An 18,665-nucleotide genomic window follows, 5' to 3' on the forward strand; every position below is an offset into this window, starting at 1 on the left:
ACAAATAACCTGACAACTCCCTTACAGGATGCAGCTGGGTTGCAGGCTGCCAGCAAGTATTATTGCATGTAATTTTCCGCCACTCTCACTGGATGGTTGCATCCTGGCTGCATTGCTGGTCCCATCCTGTCTTTGGAGCCTGTTTTTGAAAATCAGAAAGCTCCTGGCTTTGAAAAGTGAGCTCCGGAGTGTGGCTGGGACCCAGGATGCAGCCAGGATGTAGCCGCCCAGTGGAATCAGTAGTGAATTATGTGTGATAATAGCCACCTGCATCCGCAACCCAGCTGAATCCTGTTAGGGAGCAGTCAGGTTATTTGTCAATATGATAATCTCCTTAGTCAAGACTTCCTCCAGAAATCAGAGCCTTTTAATGTTTAATACAGAAAATATTTTCATGGGTAGCCATACTGGCCATTCAGCAAGATACAATGAAATCCAAAATCCACCAAAGTGCAACTGCATTGGAGTTCTCTGGAACATTGTTGTATTCCTTCAAGTGTTTTGTAATTTATGGTGACCCAAAGGTGAATCTATCATGGAGTTTTCTTGGCAAGATTCATTCAGAGGGGATTTATCATTGCTTTCCTTTGCAACTGAGAGTGTGGCTATCCCAATGTCACACAGTTTGTTTCCATGGCTGAGCTGAAATTCGAACCGTGGTCTCCAGAGTTGTAGTCCAAGGCTTAAACTACTACACCACACTGGATCCCTGCTTTCATGCTCACATATAAAATAAAATTGAGAGCATTTCTCTCTATTAAGGCCCAGATTAAATGAAAGCAAAAGAACACATGAATAAATATCCATCGAATCCAAAACTCAGTTTTTAAAGAGACTGTGTTGCATCTAGGATGGATGAGGGTATGACCAAGCAAGTAATGCAAACAGCAACAAATGGACTGGACCCAGCATCATCACCAGCTAGGGTGCCACAGCTCATTATAACATGTTTTCTTTGTGCCTAAATGTTTTACAGTTAGGAATGGTTGCCAGGCATGCACAGTACATGATTACTGGAGCTCATTCTATTATTTTTACTTTAAAAGCATATTATGCTTTTTCTACAACAAAATGAATGTGATTATCTTCAAGGCAACAGAAGCAAAACCATTTTATTGCTGTAGACATTAATGTGCTATGATTTAAGTTACTTTAAAATAAAAGTTTGTGTGTACTCAACAGTACTTTTAAAATCAGAGATGGCAAACTATTTCATGTTTTATTTGCAACAACATATCAGAATGTAGAAGCAGCTGTACAGCCTGGAAGTGAGTGGGAACAAATATTGTCTTCTTCACAACTGGAGTAATACTCATGGCCATCTAAGTGACCTTTCAACCACTAAACCCACAATGTTTAGATCCACTGACCACAGGCCAGCCAAATTGTGTTCCCAAGCGGGTTCTGAAATGGATGAACAGCCTCTTTGGTGTTCCCCTGAATCTGGCATTCAAAGCCACACTTTGGATAGAACTATTAATGGTAACTTTTTGAATGAGTTCATACTAATGTGTTCAAGCTCACCACTATTTCTCACTGTATCCTAACAATCATATTTGAAGTTCCTATATACCCACCAGTACAGCTCTTCACTCTTAGCCAATAATTTACTTTGTTTCAGTGCTGCTACTTTTTTTTAAAAAAAAAAAGTGGGGTTTTTTTTGTCTGTGAAGGCATGTTTTTTTCCAAATTGCTGTCTGTGATAAGAGTGTATTCCCCACCGTTTTAATGAAGTTAAGCTGTATAGTCAGCAAGATGTAACTCTGAAATAACTAAAGATTGATTAGTACTTTAATACTCAAAGGCAATCTTTCATTGATCATGGACCTTCACTTCTATCCCACTAATATCCATGATACTTCTTGATTGTTCCCACAGATTCCAATGTGCAATATCCCTGGTTTTCTTAATTCCAAAAATGGAACTGCAAACTTATTGCCTTTATAGTCCAGTTCAGCTGAAAATAATTTCTGCTACCTCTTCCCATTTTCCTTGCATCTTTTTGTTGTTGTTTTCTGCCTTCAAGTTGTTCCTGATTTATTGCAACTCTAAGGCAAACCTATGATGTAGTTTTCTTGGCAAAATTTGTTCAGAGGTTTGCCATTACCTTCCCCATGTGGCTGAAAGCATGTGACTTGTCCAACGTCACCCCGTGAAAAGGAGAAAATTTTGGGGAGAGTCTGCCATTCTGTAGATTAATAGTTTAATTTTTTTTTACTTTTTTAAAAAATTAATCATACTTTTTATTTAAAAATAACTTATTGTTGACTGCTGTTAAAACAACGTCAGTTTATGGTGACCCTATGAAGTACTACACATATACAAAGTAGGACAAAGAGGACATGACATATTTGCTTTCAGTAATTGGCATTAAGATCATGGACAGTCTGTGTATGGTTGTGCAACAGTAAGGAAGATGACAGGAAAAAAATAATTCATTTGATGCTGGAAGAGAGTTCCATGAACTCCACGAAAAAGACAAATTAAGGGATCTGAAAGCAAATCAAGTATTGACACTCACTAGAAGCAAAGATGACTAAACTGGGGCTGTTGTGCCTTGGCTAATCATGAGCCAATGTAAGTCATTGGAAAAGATGATAATGCTTGGTAAAATGAAAGATAGTAGGAGAAAAGGAAAACTGTACTAGAGCTGGATTGATTCAATCATGGAACCTACAGCCCTGACCTGGAAAAGACCTGAGCAGAGCAGATGATAACTAGGGATCTTGAAGTATCTTTGTAGGGTCTACATAAGTCCAAGCTGATTTGATGGCAGACAAGAGTAACAAAAATTAAGTGGCATGAGAATAGGGTACATCTTTCCCATGTATAAATTATTAAGCTCTTGAGCTGGGGGAAAGTATACAAGAAAGTGGAAGGGCAATTTGTTGCAGATGAGGAGGGAGAAGAAACAATTGCACATTCTATGTATAAGAGAACTACTGTTTAGAAAAGTCCCAAGAGTCTAAATTCAAGCATAGCTAAAGAAGCCAAGTGGAAAAGCAGGTTGACCTCTGTCACTGAGCCTACAGACACAGTTGACAGTGCTTGGTTATATAGCTGTCTCTGTATACAGCAGCCTACTTGATGTAGCACAGATGTATTCATGGAGATTATATTGTAAAAGAGAAGAGGTAATTTGACTGTATACCACTGGGTAGCCAATTACATATACAACCATAGAATGGAGTTTGACAGGGCAGAATTTTTAAGACATGCTGAGGCCATAGGTTATATCACTTTTAAAATGCTCTATAGCACTACTGTTTATTCAAAAATATATTCTATTTCTATGTCATTCTTGTTGCTAGATGACCCTCCAAATCTGAGATCCTAAGATACAGCTTAATTAGGTTGTCCGTAAATTTGGCACTACACTTTTGGTTGCTCTTTTTTGCTCCTACTGTACAGTTTAATTCTTTCCATGTAGGTTAAGCCCGGTACAGATGGGCCTATGGGGTGCCCTCGTCACATGCTAGGGGTTGGCCGAGGGTGCTCCACCCGCATGTGCCTCAACCCTAGCACGTGACGAGGGTGTCAAAATGGCAATGCCCTGCACATGGCGTCCGCACGGTGCTGTGCGGCACTTACATAACGAGTGCACCACTGGCACACTTGTTACGCCACTACCGCAGCAGAAAACCATGCAGTTTGTCTGCTGCGTTTTTCCCCCAGCGGAAAACTAGGCACCGGCAGGCCGCCCTTTTGGGGCGATCTGTACCGGGCCTTAATGTCTGGGAACCAACTAAAAGGAATTGTTATAAAGCCAAATATTTTGTTTCTATTATTACTGCATAAAAATGGTTTGTAATGGCACAAACTAGCAAAGCTTGTTATTCCTTGTAATCAAAACACTGCTTTTGCTAAGAGAAGATCGTCAATGTGTGGTGGCTAATCTCTGATTGCTATATTTGCTTTATATTTTTAATATTTTTCACTATAACAAATCAAAAACAATGATGCATAGAGGAATGCAAATATAAGAGAGGCATACTTTTCAAATCTCCTTATTTTATCACTTCTTTTTTATTGCAAGTAGGATTGTGTGCAACTTTGTAACATTTGTGTTCTTTGTGTGGCATTACCATTCTCATGCTTCTCAACTTTCTTGGACAACATACCATTGGGTTTTAAGACATTTACTGTGGTCTCTTCCAGCCTGGGGCCATCCAGCTTTGCTGGACTGTAATTTGCATAATCTCCCAGATGGGAATGTGGGATTCTGGGAAACTTCTGGAGGAACTCAGGTGGGAGATATTAGTAAATGCTGCTGAATAGCACCAGGCAAAAATTTTGTATGTTCCCTAATTTCCAAGAAAGAATGATTAGGTAGGAGCCCTGGTGGCGCAGTGGTTAAATGCCTGTACTGCAGCCATTCACTCAAAACCACAAGGTTGCGAGTTCAAGACCAGCAAAAGGGCCCAAGCTTGACTCAGGCTTGCATCCTTCCGAGGTCGCTAAAATGAGTACCCAGACTGTTGGGGGCAAATTAGCTTGCTTGCTAATTAGCTTACTTGCTGTTCACCGCTATGATCTTTGGAATAGCGGTATATAAATAAAACAAATTATTATTAAATTATTATTATTATTATTATTTAAATAAGTGTTACTGTGGTGCGTTACAGACTGCCCAAAACAGGCAGTCTCCCGCCGCCATCATTTGCAGCACGGAGGAGCCCCAGCGTACAAACCACACGGCTCCTCCGCGCTGCAAAAAGAAGCCCCCAAATGGTGTTTCTCTTTGCGTCGCAGTTATGACGCTGTGAGGCGCCAATGGCATACTTGCAGCGTCATTTGTGCCACGTGATGTGCAGACACAACGCATCCGCTACGTCAAGATGGCGCCTCCCGTGTGGACGGGTGCTGCTATTTTGTACGGACTCGGTCCGTACTAGGGTTGAGGGGCGTCAGGAAGTGACACCCCTTCTCAACCCTAATACGCCCCTTCCTAACCCTAGCACGCCCCTTCGGCGCTTCTGTAACGCACCTGTGAAACCCTATTTTAAGCAGGGATGTGATGGCTTAGTGAAAGATCAGAAGGTTGGCAGTTCAAGACCCAAGTGCTGCATGATGGGGTGAGCTTCTGTCACTAGTCCTAGCTTCTGCCCACCTAGCAGTTTGAAAGCATGCAAAGGCAAGTAGATAAAAAGGTACCACTTCAGTGGGAAGGTAACAGCATTCAGTGCAGTCATGCTGGACACATGACCACCGGATTTGTCTTTGGACAATGCTTGTTCTTTGGCTTAGTAACAGAGATGAGCACTGTCCCCTACAGTTGGTTACAACTAGAAATTTATGTCAAGGGAAAAGCTTTACTTTTTCCTTTGAAAAACAAAACACAAAATATCAAGGGCATGCATCATCCAAATATCTACAGCTATTTGTCTGAAGTTTCAGGCTTTCTGAAGCATAACTCTCTTTCAAGCATGGAGTGAACAAACTTGTTCCTGAAATTGTCCTTGTATTTGGCCTTCTTTCCAGTGTAGGTTAGAATGGAATCTTGTCTTAAATGCATGCTTCTATATAAGAGCACTCTATGTTGGCATATAATGCTATGTTAGTCTGCCAAAATCAATGGAATGACTTCCATTAACTTTAAAGAACTATTGTTTGATTCAGTGGTCTCATTTATTCTGATCTATCTGAAGTTTAAATTCTTACTTATACCACCCATATGAGTTCCAGAGTCCTTGAGCAGAACAGTGTAGAGGGAAGAGGAGGGAAAAGGGGAGATTTAAAATGCTCACCCTTCACATTTGAGTCATTATCCCTTCCCAGATCAATCCTTTGTGGAAATCAACCAAAAACCAAGAAGTATTACAGATTATGTGTTTCATGCAGCAGTAAAATATTACTTTAAAAGGGGGAAGCATAAAGGATGACAACCATCTGTTGTTTAAGCCACTGAACTGCATTTAAGTTTGTTTTCTTTTTGAATTACTGTGCTTTTAAAAACAGGCACATGGGCCATTTTCAATTGAAAATACATTATTTTTTGAGAAAAGTATATATTTTTGTTGTATCAGCATTGTTGATAAGCTATCAAATCAAAACATTTTCAAAGTGTAGTGCCCTCCAGATATTGTTCCCATAATGGGATGCCATCTTAGGTGTCATGATGTTATGAGTTTTGCTTGGCAGATTGAGGTGAATAAAATTATATTTAGTGGCTGAAGTGCCAACACTGACACCTATATCAATGGGTTAGTCAGTAGCAGGGATTCGAACCCTGGTGTGGGCAGAGCATTAACTCCCTGAGTCATGGCCTTAGCACACGTGCAACTACTTTTGTTTCAGTTACAATAAAGCACACCAGCCAGAGTTGAATGCTCCAAACTTTACTTTGAATTAACAGCCGAAAATAACAGCTTAAGTCTCAATCAAGAGAACAAATGGGCCCTCAGTTACATCACTGAAGGTACACCCATATAACTTACGAGAGTTCTAGTTCCTTCACTGAGCTCTGGGTTCTTCCACGGTATAGCCTCCTGACATACACTTTTCCAGTTGTTCTGTCTCAGCCTTTTCCTCCAAATTTGGCCCTGGGTGTTGTTCCCACTGGTCACCTCGTGGGTCCCACCACTCTCCTACCAAAGTTTCTTTGGACTGTCTCCACGACTCTCCCTCCTCTGGCTACCTAATGTCTCCCTCTTTCCCGGGGACTTGCAATGTTACTTCTATGTGGGGTCCCACCCTCAATAAGCTGTGCCTCCCTTGCAAGGTAACCGGACAGTCTACCCTTCCTGGGCTTTGGATTACTCAGCTTCTCCCTGCCGCAACCACTTCTGTGTGTCTTCATCTTCCTCATTCACTGTTCCTCCTTGGATCCACCAGTCTCTCACCTTTTATATCCCGCCCCTGAGGTGTAGTCTCCCTTTCCTTGGATTCCCCTGGGTCCTTTCTTCCCTTGCTCCTCTGCTCTGCCCAATCAACCCTCTCTTCCTCCTCCCCTGCCTGGCTACATCTGGTCTATAGAGTTTTAGTCTAGCTCAAACCACCACACCACACTGGATCTTATAGCTGGCAGCATGTGGATGGAACCACTTATTCATGGTCACAATTTCATTGATGGAAGGTACTGCATTGATAGAAGGTACTTCCTTGCTTATAGAAGGAACAGACCCCTTCTATAGTTAATAAAACTCGTCTGTAACTTTCAAGTGTTGATAGAGTGGACTTGTGTTAGCTCTTCTTTCTATAGAGGCTTGCTTTGGACTGCTCACATTTGGACCGCTTTCAAAGTGAGCTGGGAGGTGAGGGAGGGGGACACACCAAACCTTGATGCCCTTTTCCGCATCAGCTTGGTTCGCAATCAGTGTGCACATGTGTATGCAAACAGTCCAAAGTAAGCACTGCTTGGCATTCCCCCCCCCCCCCCTTCATTTTCTGCCTTCAGTTCATGGGACTTCAGAGAATGTGGGCAGTGCATCTCTTACAATATGAATGTAATATTGTATTTGTGCTTATAATACTTTACACTATTCATAATGACAACTAAAAAATCCAGTAATAAACCTAAAAGAGCCCATAAGATTCTCTAATTGCAGGAAAACCTATAACTAATCAAACAGAAGTTTAGCACACAGCTAAATAATCTGTTTTATCTTGCCCAGTGTGAATCCTCTTCCTGGATGCAGCCAGATATTATCATGTGCATTTTGCCACTGATGCTGCCTCCCACCTAAAATCCACCTAAAACCTGGCTTCCAGTCGTGCTTGGCCAGCTGGTTTGCAAATTTGGGAGTTTCCCAGCTTTGCAAATCAGCTGGCTGAGCTTGGGTTCTAGCCCGGATTTAGGCAGATTTTCGGAGGTGGCATCAGCAGCAAAGTGTATATGATAATATCTGGCTGCATCCCAGAAGAGGATTCAATCTGGGCAAGGTAAACCTGACTATTTAGCTGTGCACTAAACTCCTTAATGAGGAAGGCAAGTCCATGAATGATATAAGCCACAAGCAAAGCATACCTCACTCAACAGTTGTCAAGCATAAAATCAAGCTGTTAGACAAAATTTAAAATGCTATGCCAGTGTGTTGTTGTTGTTGTTGTGTGCCTTCAAGTCCTTTCTGACTTATGGTGAGCCCATATCATAGGGTTTTCTTGGCAAGATTTGTTCAGAGTAAATTTGCCATTGCCTCCCCCTGAGATTGAGAGCATGTCACTTGTCCAATGTCACCCTATGGGTTTTCATGGTCAAGCAGGCAATGGAATCCTGGTCCCCAGAGTCATTGTCCAGTGTTCAAACCACTACACCACACTGTCCCTCTATGGAAGTGAATACTGAAGTTGTTGATCTTGTTTGAAGTTGAGAGCAGGATATTAAAGATATCCTACAGAAGATATCTACAGAAGGCTGGCAGAGACATTCTAGTTCATTCCTTCCAGGAGGAAGGGGCTGGTTTTCTTCTCCATGTGCTTTTGGTGATATCTAACCTTATACTTTGAGCTGGTGCATTCTGGGAGTCACTGCTGGGAGGAGTCTCAACTTTAAATTCTACAGAAGGCTGGCAAAGGCGCGCGCCTAACGGTGCGTGAATTTTAATTTTTCTACATAGTCAGGGAGGTTTTGGAGAATAGAGGAGAAGCTGACCTGAAAACATTGTTGGAGGGGGGCTCTTTAGTTTTTCTTTTCCCTTTTTTCCTTAAGGGGCTGTGGGGACTTTTCCTCAGAGGAAGTGAGTCAGAGACTTGCCTCTGGAAGGAGCTAGTAGCCAGGAGCTCTACATAACTATAGGCCCAGTGACTTGAACTCAGTGCCAGAGCTTGGGGACAAAGGCCAAGGTTAGCAGGGGAAGCCCACAGTCTTGTTTCAGTGTCTCCTTTAGACTTCTCAGTATGGACACTGAAGGCCCTGCTGCAGTCACCTGCAACACTTGTAGGATGTTTGTCTTCTTGCCTAGAGATGTGGGGAACTTCACCTGCCCCAAGTGCAAGTTGATAGCCCTCTTAGAAAAGAAAGTACAGCAGCTGGAGGCCCAGGTCGCTACACTTCAGCATCATAGGGAGCAAGAGGTTTTCCTGACCAGAATGGACCAGATTGTCCTGGACAGGAAACACACAGAGGAAGTTGCTGGGGAGGAGGAGGTCACTTCACACACAACAGAAGTAGATAGTTAGGGAGATGGGGATGTTTAGCCTGGAGAAGAGAAAGTTAAGAGGTGATATGATAGCCCTATTTAAATATTTGAAGGGATGTCATATTGAGGAGGGAGCAAGCTTGTTTTCTGCTGCTCCAGAGACTAGGACCTGGAGCAATGGATGCAAGCTGCAGGAAAAGAGATTCCACCTCAACATTAGGAGGATTTTCCTGACAGTAAGGGCTGTTCGACAGTGGAACAAATGCCCCTGGAGTGTAGTGGAGGTCTTCAAGCAGGGGCTGGATGGCCATCTGTCGGGGATGCTTTGATTGTGATTTCCTGCATAGCAGGGGGTTGGACTGGATGGCCCTTGTGGTCTCTTCCAACGCTACGATTCTATGATTCTATAAATTTGTTCTCATTTTACTTTAAGTGTGTGTGTGTGTGTGTGTGTGTGTTATTTAGCTTTTGTATCGATTGGAAAGTGATATATAATATTATTTACATTTTTTGGTGGCCAAAATGCATTTGTAGGCTGAAAAAAACTGAGTACAGCCTTGGACAGACCGGCAAAAAGCACCAGCCTTTGGACAGAGTCAAGGCTGAACATCTCCATGATCAATGCCCTAACGCCACTGCCAGGGTGCTGTTTTGGCACGTGCCAGTCCACACGGCACGTGCCATGATGACACACCTCTGGCACTGCATCCAAATGGTGCAGCACCAAAGGGACATCATCACGTCATGCAGCAGCAGCTATGGCGCCCTTTGAGGGCACAAAAAAGAGCCAATTTTTCCTGCTCCTTTTTGTACTCTGTGGAGGCCAGATCGGTGCCACAGCATGTGGTTGCTGTGGCACTGATCTGGCCAGTAAGGGGCAGCTACCAACAGCTCCAAAGGAGTGGACTGTATAGCCACTACCTCTTTCTGAAAGTGTTTCATTCTCTAATCCATCAGGTGAGTGAAAGCTTCTTGTATCCTTAGATGGATCAGTATGAATACCAAATTAGGATTGAAACTGGTCATCATGTTTCATACATCTATTGAAATATTTTAAGGCACAGAAGGAAGTCAGATCACATCACATACAGAGGAAATTTAGCGTTTTTATTCCCTGCTAAAGTCTGAGAGAAAGTTACTTTGGTGTGTTACACACGCGCTGAAAGTACGTGTTAGGGTTAGGAAGGGGCGTCTATTCTAGATGCCCCTCAACCCTAGTATGGACTGGGTCCATACAAAATGGTAGCACCCGTCCACACGGGCACCGCCATCTTGACGTGGATGCGTAGCGTCCGGATGTCACGCAGCTGAAGTGACGCTGCGAGTGCACGACTAGTGCCTCGCGGCGCCACTTCCGGGATGCAGAAAGAAGTGCCATTTTCAGGCTTCTTTTTTGCTGCGTCCGGGAACCGCGCGGTTTGGTCGCTGCAGTTCCCGGACGCAGCAACCGGCGGTGCCGGCAGACCGCCGCTTTCAGGCGGTCTGTAACGTGCCTTTCTTTCCACTAGAAAGGAGAAGAAACAAACCTGTTGGGAAACTGACTGAAGTGGAAAGTCCCAACAGATTATGTTTATAAGCTTTCTGGTAGTCTAAAGTTCTTCAGGCAAGCTTTCAGCTCTCACAGACTTCTTCCTCAATTTTTGGAGAATGATAAAGGGAAAGACTGTGTTGCACTGACTGTATTGGTTCACAAGTGGCTTTCTGAATGTAACCAGCCAGAAAAGTTGTTGAGAAGAAAGAATTTGATTATCTTCCAGTAACTTTTCATGAACCAGCATGAACTTGCTTTGGCTATGTACATCTAAAACCCATGTTTGAGATGAAGCACTGAACTAACAACTATCAGCCCTTACATCAGAGCTAAATAGGAGCACGTTCAGTTCAATCAAAGCTTCATTGTAGCCTGCATGCTACAAACTATGATTGAAATCTCAATGATTTTTAAATATGCTCCCCAGCCTTTTCTTTTGTATGTTACTTGTTTCAGGTGTTATTTACATGCATACATTGATTGCCCCCAATTTTTATTTTCATTTTCTTTACTTGATGAAAGTTAATTTTGGTATTGTGGGATGGAGAAGCTACAAAGAGGGAAAGAAAGCAACCTGCAAATTCTGTATTTGGACTCGGTTGATGAAAAACCTTTCCCTGCCAGGCTGATTGAAGGAACTATATAGAACAAGGACACCAAAAAAGTGAGCAGGGTGGATTGGAGGCAGACAAAAGTATGTGATGAATAGAGTTAATATGTTCACTTGTGAGGGAGCTGGTGACTCTTCTTTTAAAAGCTCAGCTTTTTGAGTGTTCTGCTGCACATTGTAAAATGCAAAAAAAATAAATTAACATAACAAACCTTTTAGATAATTGTACTTGCCAAGCTTCTATGCGTAGGCAAAGATTGCTTGTTAATGAAGATTCTCAAAAGATAATTAGATCATATCTTTCTAAATTGTACCGTTGGTGGTAATCATCTCTTTCTTTCAAAATTGTTCCCAAGTATGCAGATGTTTCCCTTGTGTATTAATCTACTAGTTTTCGGTTTGCCTTTTAAATTGATAGAGCAACTTGATATATCAACCTGCTATGTAAATACAGGTTCACTTGAGTATCCCATAACATTAGAAGCTGAAGTACAAAAGGAAAAGCATCACTGAGTTGATGCTACTTTCATAAATTGTATTCACAATAATTGGATTAACTCTGGGTTACGATACCACAAAACAGAATGGTAAACCCTAAGGCTCATAATGATACATTTCTTTCAATAAGACATTCAAATAACATCCTTTGGAGACAAAATTTGGTTCTTACACCTCAGGGATATTTGTGATACATCAGAATCATGATTTTCTAATTTAATCCAGTACAGTACTTTTAGTTAAACTAGAAAATCATAATTCTGATGCATCACAAATATATCTGAGATACAAGAACCAAAACGGCTCTGTTTTAGGGATGTAAATTTCTCTGATTTCATTCAAGCCTGTGAAAAGAGAGAAAAAGTTTTCTTCTCACTGGGTGAGATTGTTAAGAGTTTTTGAAGATTTTTAAAAATTATTTTCATTATATTGGGAAATTTCATTTGTAAAATTCATGAAAGTTTTTTTGTTCAAAAATATTGTGGGCTGTTCTTTTCTTTTCTTTTTTTAAGCACAACATATAAATGCTTTCTGCAAATCAAAGGATGTATCCACACTGTAGAAATAATGCAGTTCAACATCACTATAACTGTCACAATTCCATCCTGGTCTGTCAGATAGCTCTGGTGTCTCATCAAACTACAAATCCCAGAATTCTAGTAGTATAGAACTAGAATTCTGGCACTTAAGTTTGGCACTTCAAACAGTGTCAAACCGCTTTATTTCTGCAGGGTGGGGGAATCACAAAAGATATTCTTGTGGTAAAAGGTGTGTGTGTGTGGTGGGGGTGTTCACCTTTACTTTTTCTTTCTTAGGCTGACAGTAATGGAAAAACAATTCTGGTCTTTTTGCTCTTTTGCAGGAACAAAATAATATCAGAGTGAATGACAATTTTTAAAAGAGGTTTTCTTGGCAAATTTCTTTAGAGGAGCTTTTCCTGCCATTGCCTTCCCCTGAGGCTGAGAATATGTGATTTTCCCAAGGTCACCAAGCGGGTTTACATGGCAGAGCTGGCATTCAATCTCTGGTCTCTCAGTGTCCTAGTCCATTGCTCAAACCACAACATCATGCTTGCCTAGTTAAGGTACCAAACTACAAATGGTTATTACACACATGAATATAATTTGGGTGAGAAATTCATCAAAATGAAGTCATGTTTTAATGAGATTTTTTTCCCCAAAAGCCATATGAACAATGAAAATAACAGCATGAAATCTCACACAGCTGTGGTACATGTGAGAGTCCGTTTTGTTTCCATAGTAACTATAGAAATAGTTAATTATGGCACTTTCATAAGATGTTATTTCCTTTTCAGGTCTAGCACCAGATGCTGATAGTTTTTGCCATGAGCATGTTAAATCATCTCTGGTATGTGGGTGAGATTAAAATAATAATGAGAATACCTCATGTCAGTCATGCACAAATATTTATGTAACTATATTTTTACACTATTGTGAAAACACATTTAAAGGTGTGTGTGCGTGTCTGTGCATGTGTATAGACACAGAAGATTATTTATTTTATTTCCAGCTAACCACATTGGATACTAATAGAGGCACACTGCTAAACTGATATATGTGAATCATTCTGTTAGAAATAATAATAATAATAATAATAATAATAATAATACATTTTAGCTTTTTGGTGAATGTTATGCTACGCTGAATAAAAGTGCCCTACCTTACAAAAGATGCAAGTTCTCTTACCAATCCTCACATCTTTACCCATATCCTAGAAGAGAGCATAAAGGTGAGCCGATCTACTCTGTTTTGGGGTGCATTTGCACTGTAGAAATAAAGCAGTTTTACACCACTTTAAGTACTGTAGCTCCATCCCATGGAATCCTGGGATTTGGAGTTTTACAAGGTCTTTAGCCTTCTCTGCTAAAGCATACTGGTGCCTCACAAAACTACAGATTCCATGATTCTATAAAATGGAGCCATGGGATTTAAAGTGGTATCAAACTTGTTTATTTCTATAATGTAGATGCACTCTCAGAAGGGATTTCTAAATGCAGGAAGACCATTTCCCATGTTCCCATCAGATGTACCTGTGAAATGGTGCTATAGAGAGAAGAGCCTCCTCTGAAGATCTCAAAACCTGGTCAAATTAATATAAGCAAAATATGGTCCGAATTACATAAAAATAGGCATTTGAAGGTATTTAGAGATTTATGTTTGTAGATCATAAAAAACACAGAGACAAGTTACTACAGGGGAGACAAACTCCACAAGAATGATAGGCCTCATGATGGTTCCCCATCTACATGCACTCAATTCACTAGTGTTTAACACATATCAATGCAAGCTTAAACATGGGGTAGTGGTTTAAGGGTTTGACTACAACTCTGGAGGCCATGGTTCAATTCCCACTTGGCCATGAATCTGATTGAGGAAGGCAATGGTAAACCTCCTCTGAAGAAATTGTGCCAAGAAAACCCCATGATAGCCTCACCTGAGGATTGCCATTAGTCTGAAATGACTTGAATGTACACAACACACACACACATAGGGAGGACACATTGGAAGGGAAGCTACTAGAGGAAAAGGGTGACTTTAAGTACCAACATAAATGTTATAAATCAGTGGTGACACCAGATGTATGTGAGGGGTGCTGCCAGGAAGGGGGGGGGGCATTGTGGCTGCCAAAAGGGCATGCTCACCCTTCTCCTTTGCCATGGGAATGCTACTGACTTATGACACTTAAGTTGGTACTTAAATTCACTTTATTCCTTCCCTGCCAATATTTGCTCCCTATGCATTTGACAAACTGTCCAAACTACCTCTAAGCAAACTGGACAGGTGTGGCAGTCTCATTCACCACAACTGCTATTCTACTGATTATATTGTAGAATATCAGAGAAGGTCTGTCCCATTCCTGTCTCATCATGTTCCCATCCTTCCTGAAAGATCGTCAGAAGGACTTTCAGATGGGATTCACACTCATCCCGTTCAGGAAGTGTGAATGATGGTGGTCGCACTAAAGGTTTTCAGATGAACTACATTACCACACTATACTCTTGTAGTGTTGCTATTCCACTTTTACTGCTCTGACTACCTCCTGTTGCATTCTGAGGCTTGTAGTTCAGTAAGGCCTAAGAGCTCTGTGGCTGAGAATTATAAATGCCCCTTGCTAAACTGTAAATCTCAGAAGGCAGCCAGAGCAGTTAAAGTGGAATAGCAGCACTATAAGACTGTAGTGTGGTAATCTAGATAGTAGGTCAGATCCCATCATTATCCTATCATTAACCTGTCATTAAAACAACATTGGCCAGCATTTTGTATTAATGGAAGTTTGTATTAATGCACGCCACTTTAATGACAGGTTAATGGTGGGATTGGCACTAAGATTTGAAAGCCTTTTTCGCCATCATAGTCACAAACAGATTAAGGAGGGATAAGGATGAGGGCATGATCCGGTCCCTATCACATCCCTATCTGTTAATCTCAGGTGAGTGTATCAAATTGTGTTTTGAAATTAATCACAGTTAAGAATGTTTTAATAACAACAGAGGAAAGATTTAAAATAGCATTGAGTCTGGCATTTATAAATACTAAACAGAAACAAATTATTAGTCAAAGTTGATACTTTGGAGATTATCACATGCACCTTCTTTCATGTTTTTTCTCAATGGATACACTTCAAAGACAGTCTAAATGCATTTTCCCATATGCAGCCCATATGCAGCCTGTACACAACCCAGGCTTATCCTGAAGCTTTTCAAGGATGGGAACATTCCATACTTGAAAAGCCGTGGGATGAGCCTGGGTTGCATACGGGCTGCAAATGGGCTGCATATGGGAGAATGTGGTAAGACCCATCTTTGAAGTTAAACGTGTTGGGGAAAAGACAGGCTAAAGTGTGTGTGATAATCTCTTTTGTCTCTCTTTTACAGTCATGCAAGTTACAGCCCTATAGAGCCCTGGTGGTGCAGTGGTTAAATGCCTGTACAGTAGCCACTCACTCACAAACCACAAGGTTTTGGGTTCAATACCAGCCAGGGGCTGTAGGTTGACTCAGCCTTGCATCCTTCCATTGGTCGCTAAAATGAGTACCCAGCTTGTTGGGGCAATTAGCTTACATATTGTAAACCGCTTAGGGAGTGCTTAAGTGCACTGATAAGCAGTATAGAAATGTACTTGCTATTGCTATTGCTAGTCAGAATATCTTTTGTAGGCCAAACAAAATTCAAGTTGCCAGAACCAAAGTGTCTGCAACAGATGAAATACGATTGCGGGGAAAAAGCATGGCAAGGAGTCAGTCAGCTATTAGCGCTCAGGAGGTATGAGATGAATGGCATGCAGGATGATCAGATGTCCTCCTTTTCCAGGACACATCCTACATTTCAACCTGCTGTCCAGAAGGAATGTAAAAAATGTACTACATTTTGAGCATGGCTAAGAAGCGTGAATTTATGTTTACATTAATGATTTTAGCTTTTATTTGGTAATGCCCTAATTTTTTCTTAAAAGTCCTGCATTTTGTGCTGTCTTGTCCACTTTTGCAGTTATGACATCTGATCATCCTGATGTCATGCTAACCATCGGGTAAAGATCCTGAGATCCATTCCCATGTGCTCCCAAATGGTTGCTTTATATTTCTTAATGTGTTTTGGAAATGAAGGCTTTTAAGGTGGGGATAATGCCGATAAACTGTTGTAACAAAAACATGGCCGCCTGACTCACTGGGATGGTCGGGTTGCCGCCGGGGGTCCCGTGCTATCTTCCATGGCCCTGTGGGCCCAGCTGTGCCCCAGCATGCCTTGCTGGTGTGTGTGGGCACACACTTGGTGGTTCTGGTGGAAGGGGAGGGACTTCTGCCTCCTGGCGTGCCTCTCTGGAAGGTGGAGAGTCCCTCTTGTTGGTGCCCTGGTCCTCCAGGCAGCCGATTGGTCGGCTGGCCTGGAGGCAGGGCTCCTTCTCCTTTCCAACTCCTCCCACACTGCAGCCTATTTAAGGCCACGTGGTGTTTACCTCCAGTGCCATTTTTGCTCAGCTATCCCACCCTCCCTCCCTAGGGTTAGTGGTTTTCCTGTCACAATTTTTGGGGTGGCAGCATAGTTCATGGATCGGGTGGGCATTGGTTTCCAGGGCTGCGTAGCACTGGATTGGGAGTCCTTTGGGACACAAGTGCACTGATGACATGCATTGCAGCCATTGCGGGGGCCACATTGTGGCAGCACCTCCCAGTGAATAGGGGCTTGACTGAAAACATGTGATCAACTGGTTGCATGTCTGCAAGATGGCGTTTTCATAACCCCTATGTCATCCCAAAGCCTGGCTATGAACAGGCATTTTGGTTCATCGAACAACCAAGGGGTTGTACAGTGGTACCCCGGGATACGAATTGATCGCGTTACGAAATTTCCGGGGTACGAAAAAGTTAGATTGGAAAAAACTGTTCCGGGTAACGAAAGATTTTTCGGGTTACGAAATTCATTTCGGCGCGTTTCGGCGCGAAATTCAAATGCGAAGCGCGGCTTTCCAGCGCTAACGGAAAGCCTTTTCGGGTTGCGAAATGTATCGGGTTACGAACGGCTCCGCGGAACGAATTAATTTCATAACCCGAGGTAGCACTGTACGATGTTCCAGATCCAGACCTCATGCTTTGGGCCAACCCTACCTTGGTTGCTGTTTGTTTAATAAAGTTGTGGCCTTTCCTCCATATGTGGATCTTGGTATTATTGTGGTGGTGCCTCTCCCAGGCAACCACCTATTCTGTACTTGTGATTAACACAACAGTTACCCATAAATTAGCTTCCCACTCAAAAAAAAAGAAAAGAAAAGAAAAGAAAATTGCATTGTAATTTAGAGGACAGGTTTTTTAAAAAACATTTATGGAACAATTTCTAGAAACAATCGCTATCTTCAGTATTACAAGAGACCACATGAACTAAAATTGCTTTTTAGAAAGAACTTATCCTGCTATTTTATTAACTTGCCTGAAATTATACTTTTATTAACTCAGAGGAATATAGTATTAAAGTACATATATGTGTATATATATATTGATAATCAAAAGAAATAAAAATGAAATGCAGGTTTGTTTTTAATTAAAATTATGAAATTGCTTCTATTTTAGCCTTTTTCCTGAAAATACTTATGTGCTTCAAAAATGCTGTACATATAATAATGCTGCTGAGCCAAAAAGGATGTACAATTGGGAATGTGACCCTTTTCAGTGATTACTGTAGGCTCTTGGTATCTGCTGGGATTTGGTTCCAGGGGCCTTCACGAATACCAAAATCTTTGTATGTTCAACTCACATGATATCCAATGGCATAGTAAAATAGTGCCCCTTATATAAAATGGCAAAATCAAGGATTGCTTTTTGGAATATTTTTAAAAAGCCATGGCTGGTTGAATCCATGGATGCAGAATCCATGGATACTGTATCCCTTTTTAAAAAAAGGAAAGGAGTGAAATAGTTGACAGTTGTTTACAAATTGTTATTTGTAAGTTTCATCTTATAAAAGAGAGAAATTTCCAAAGTCCCTGGTTGTCAGAGGTCCTGTTCAGGTATTATAAACTCAGGGCCATGACTTCCTTTATCAAAGCTATCTACCTGTAATGTTATCTTCCTGTTTCCTTCTTGCCTTCTATTTTGTTGAGCATTATACAGTTGGCCTTTGTATCCACAGATTCTGCATCCATGGATTCCACCATCCACACTGGAAGTATTTAAAAATATTCCAAAAACAAACCTTCATTTTGTCATTTTATATAAAAGACACCATTTACTATGCCATTATATATAATGGAACTTGAGCATCCACAGATTTTGGAATCCATGGGGAGGGGGGGGCTGGAACCAAATTGCAGAGGATGCCCAGGGCCCACTGTAATCTTTTCCAGTGAATCATGTCATCTCATATGTCCAAAGGACAACAGCCTTAGTTTTGATTGTAGAGATATTTCAGGCATGATTTGCTTTGTATGTCTTTATAGCA

The 18,665-nt window shown here is 41.4% G+C and overlaps 1 protein-coding gene across 5 annotated transcripts in view; it reads left to right on the top strand.

The window, feature by feature from the left end:
• The window catches only part of LOC149319479 (interleukin-1 receptor accessory protein-like 1), a 1,062,352-nt gene that overhangs the window by 888,132 nt on the left and 155,555 nt on the right, over positions 1 to 18,665 (top strand). The gene's annotated exons all lie outside the window — the stretch shown is intronic.

The sequence above is a fragment of the Sceloporus occidentalis genome, unplaced genomic scaffold, assembly GCF_023333645.1.
Source record: "Sceloporus occidentalis isolate IW3139 unplaced genomic scaffold, rSceOcc1.0.p SCAF_2, whole genome shotgun sequence".
Classification (NCBI taxonomy): Eukaryota; Metazoa; Chordata; class Lepidosauria; order Squamata; family Phrynosomatidae; genus Sceloporus; species Sceloporus occidentalis.